Source organism: Schistocerca cancellata, chromosome 4, assembly GCF_023864275.1.
Source record: "Schistocerca cancellata isolate TAMUIC-IGC-003103 chromosome 4, iqSchCanc2.1, whole genome shotgun sequence".
NCBI lineage: Eukaryota > Metazoa > Arthropoda > Insecta > Orthoptera > Acrididae > Schistocerca > Schistocerca cancellata.
Window position 1 is genome coordinate 882,452,363 of NC_064629.1, and position 4,679 is coordinate 882,457,041.

General features: G+C 42.6%; 1 pseudogene; it reads left to right on the forward strand.

The window, feature by feature from the left end:
* Window positions 1-3,185: 3,185 nt before the first annotated feature.
* Window positions 3,186-3,303, forward strand: LOC126186012 (5S ribosomal RNA; annotated as a pseudogene).
* The last annotated feature ends 1,376 nt before the right edge of the window (window positions 3,304-4,679 follow it).

A 4,679-nucleotide genomic window follows, 5' to 3' on the forward strand; every position in this document is an offset into this window, starting at 1 on the left:
ACAGGTTTTCAGTGGAAAGAATATAGAGGAATAGTCCTCAATTGTAGCTGCCAAAGAAGCCTTACTGCAGCACCTTTAGTATACAAGGATTGTATACTGAAGGATCTCATGCACAACGCCTGCAGTTCGAGGCTATGAAATAATTGTCTATAAATATGTCCTGTATGTGTCCCAGACTCCTTTATCGTATTCTTATGATCATTACGCTAGCTATATGATGGCGGCAGCATAACGTTTTGTGAGAAACACATTGTGTTTCTTCAAATGGGATATACTGACATAATTGGTTGCTGAAAGTATCAAAGAGTTTTCAACGCATACTAGCCATTGAATAATTTACATTGGTGCTACTGCTACACAGATCAGTTACAACCACGCATAATTGAGAGCTACTATAAGAATAGGGAAATATTTACGGTTTAATCATACCATTGTTCATTTTCAGTGGTGTCAACAACATTCGGCTTGAAATCTCATTAACTGGAGTATAATTGTCTTCAGTGATGAGTCCTGCTTCCAATTGAGCCCCAGTGACCAGCGAAGACGTGTCTGGGGACGCCCTGGACAGCGGTGGGATACCAACCTGATTGTCGCTTGCCATATGTCGAGACAATCTGGGGTGATAGTCTGGGGTGACATCTGCGACATCATTACACCACAGCGGTATGTCGACAATATTCTATGCCCCTTTCTGTTGCCCTCCATGACAAGCCATCCTGGGCTTATATTTCAGAAAAAGAATGTCCGCCCACATACGGCGGGAGTCTCTACCACTTGTCTTTGTGTGTTCCAAACTTTGCCTTGTCCTGCAAGGTCGCCGGATCTCTCCCCAACAAAAAACGTTTGGAGTATTATGAGCAGGGCCCTCCGAACAGCTCGGGATTCTGACGATCTAACATGCCAGATGAACTGAATTTATACGATACCTCTCAGGACATCTAGCAGCTCTGTCAATCAGTGCCAAGCCGAATAACTGCTTTAACAAGGGCCAGGGGTGGTCCAAAGGTTTCTTGACTTACTAAATTTGTGACCCAATTTCTGTTGAATAAATCATTCAATTTTTCTGAAATTGCAATCATCTATTTGTCTGTATATGTACATCACATCTGCCAAATACCGCCACATTCGAATAATTCCTACGTGGTGCTTCATTTTTTTGTCTTAGAGTGTATGTCAAAGGGCAGCTGATGCTAATTACAGATCGCCCTGTCCTCATATTGCTGCCATCGACAACAGCATTGTCAGTGAATCCATACTTATTATGTTTGGCGTTGCTAAGTTAAAATTAACAGCATGAGAGGCATCACATAGTGTATTTTTAATAAAGTGTCGTTAATATACGTGGTTTTGCAGGAAGCAGTAAGTAGTAGGGCAACAAGGACATGGCCCCACTCTGCATTGTTACCAAATTTCGTTAAGATGGCGGATCATAGATGATGGTGATAGATGTAGCAACATTGCAGTGATGTCATGGAGGGTAGTTCAAAGTTTGGCAGGAAAATAGGCCAATTCGGCTACCTCCACTAACCTACCACCCTCCACTCCCCTCCCCCCCTCCCCCTCCCCTCCCCCCTCCCCATCTGGAAATTGGTGGCAAAAGTAGTCAGTATGTGCTGAGCTGCCAGATAGGTTGGACATAAGTCTTATTTTGTATGCATTGTTTATTAATATAACTTGAGTTGTCACAGACAGTAGCTCAGTCCAGTGTGTTCATCATGAGATCCAGAATCCAACTGACATAGTTCACAACACCACCACTAGAAAGCGCTGTCGGCCCTCCCCCTCACCCCTCCCATGACGTAATCCAAGATGGCGGTCTGGTGAAAATGGTGGGATAAGGACTATGTGTCTAGCTGCTGGACTGGGAGGATGGACATAATTGTTTACTGTGTTCAATAGATGAGATGTCTGTGCCAGAGAAGGAGGAGTTTAATTGGTATATCAGCTATAATCATGCATCTGAAGAATGTGTGGATAGCAATGATATTTGGTGAAGACATATGCTTCATCAAATAATGAAGATGTAGCAGGATGGGGCTAAGTGACGCTTCGCAACTCATGCTGATAAATGTGTTTGCTGTAAGATTATTTGATAAAAGTCCATTCAGTGTTCCAAAGCACAAGAGGCCAGATGTTCACTTCAGTGCATGGCCTCTTCCAAGAGGTGCAGGGATTCTGGAGCAGGGAGAGCGCCAGGCTCACAGCACTACCATGGGACACCTGCAGGGCCACATGCTAAGCACACCCTGTCATGTTGGAAATACCCACAGCCTTCCTCCTTCCCATACCCGATGTGCAGATACCCTTTGTCGTTGAATACGAACTGCTTCAGGAATTATTACATCTGGTGTTTAAGTAATGTGTGGTATACTGTCACACACATAACATGAAGATGTCACAGGAACTTAATGTATCATAGCATGAAGAGAGTTAGAGAGCTTTGGAGATGACACTAGAATTTTTAAACAATTTGCAATGTAATTACATGTTTTATTCTGAGGAATACCACCACCACCACACTTGAACACAATCTCTGAAAAGATTGCAGCCCAGTTGTGAAACCAGCCCTGAGACACTTTGCGCTGTTGTGGGAAATACCCTAGTTTGAGCACGAGTTTCTTCAGGAGTTACTAAATCCAACTGAATATGTCTCCAAATACACTTTCAAAAAAGATCGCTGCACAGTAGTTTGCTTCATTTTTGCGATGTATACCGCCACACTTGAACACTGACTCTAAAAAAGATCACAGCACACTTATGAAACCGTCCCAGAGACACTTGACATGCTTTTGTGAGAAATACCCCATGCTTTGAGCATGGGCTGCTTCAGGAGTTACTAAATCCAACTAAATATGACTCTAAATATACTTTCAAAAAAGATCGCTGCACAGTATTTTGCGTCAATTTTGAGATGTAAACAGCCACACTCAAACATGGACTCGGTAAAAATCGTTGCACACTTGTAACAGCTCCCCGAGACATTTCAAAAGCTTTTGTGGGAAACAAATCCCGAAACCAATATCAGCTGCAATATCTGATTTTACATACCAAAACGACAATATTTATAAGTTGGAATAAATATCACTGCAACTCTAAACAGAACGCTCACCACTTTTCGAGTTTTAGCTGATTTTTCGAAGGCACTATCAGACATTGAAAAATTTCTGGGTCCTACAACTGCTGTAGGCAACGGCCTTGCCGCAGTGGATACACCGGTTCCTGTCTGATCACTGAAGTTAAGCGCTGTTGGGCATGGTCAGAGCTTGGATGGGTGACCATCCGGGCCGCCATGAGCTGTTCCCATTTTTCGGGGTGCACTCAGCACTCAGCACTCAGCCTCGCGATGCCAACTGAGGAGCTACTCGACCGAATAGTAGCGGCTCCTGTCAAAGAAAACCATCATTACGATCGGGAGAGCGGTGTGCTGACCACACACCCCTCCTATCCGCATCCTCAGCTGAGGAAAGATCTAAGTAATCTTACTAGCTAATTAGTTTGCACCTACCCTCAATACTAATGAAGTTACTTCCAAAAGCTTCATTTGAAGGCTGATTATTTGGGAGAGTATTGTATTTGAATTAAATATTGGCAGATTTGCTTTGATCATATAGTCCTTTTGTTATCTTCATTTTGCTAAGAAACATGTTTGCTTGTAGTTACAATATGTTATTTTAAAAAATGAAACAATGGCCATTTCTTCATGTACATGAGTCTCAACTTTTTGTTCTTTTTTTCAAAAAAATGTAGTGTAGGTTGAGATAAAAGTACGTATGGGACGTGATCTCGCGGTAGCGTTCTCGCTTCCCAAGCACTAGGTCCCGGGTTCGATTCCCGGCGGGGTCAGGGATATTTCCTGCCTCGAGATGACTGGGTGTTGTTGTGTCGTCTTCATCATCATCATTCATTCCCATTACGGTCGGAGGAAGGCAATGGCAAACCACCTCCACTAGGACCTTGCCTAGTAAGTCTCCCGCATCGCTCCCCTGCGCTCTGTAAAGGAGTATGGGACTCATCATCATCATCGTCATCATCATGGGACATAAATAGACATCAAGCTTTCAGGTCCCTAAAGCAGGAATTAACCACTCTCACACCAGGCAGCACATACGCCATCATCTCCTCAGTTCTCTTCTGGAACCTCGCAGCAGTCGGAGACTTACAGCTGGAGTAAATGCGTTAAGTCATTTTTGTACGTTTTTGATGTACAATTTGTGAAGTTTCCATTCATTGCTAGATGAACCTAAGGCTATTTAAAAAATAGGATAAACTAGTTAGCGGAACTGATGGCTATAAGCTTCCAATATTCTCCTTAATCTCCATTAATTTAATTGTGTGTATTATCTATAGATTGCCGATAAATAAAATAGCAAAATGGGATAAAATGCACAGGTGTATTGGGGTATAAGTTTGCAGTACATACATTTACCTCATAAAGGAACTATTTATGAACTTCGACCCCTCATAAGGCAATGCAGGAGGCAGAATCTGCAGAAAAGAAGACATTAGGCAAGGAGAAGGAAAAGAAATCCCTTGCCAGACATAAGGAAAAGGAGTAGAAATTTTCTGCTGTTAAAAAAACTTCAAAGAAAATAATTTTTTCCTCACCTTTATTGGAATTGGAGACTAAGGTGACTCTGCATAACAGTATCTCTGACCTGGGCATGAATTTTTCAGAGGAC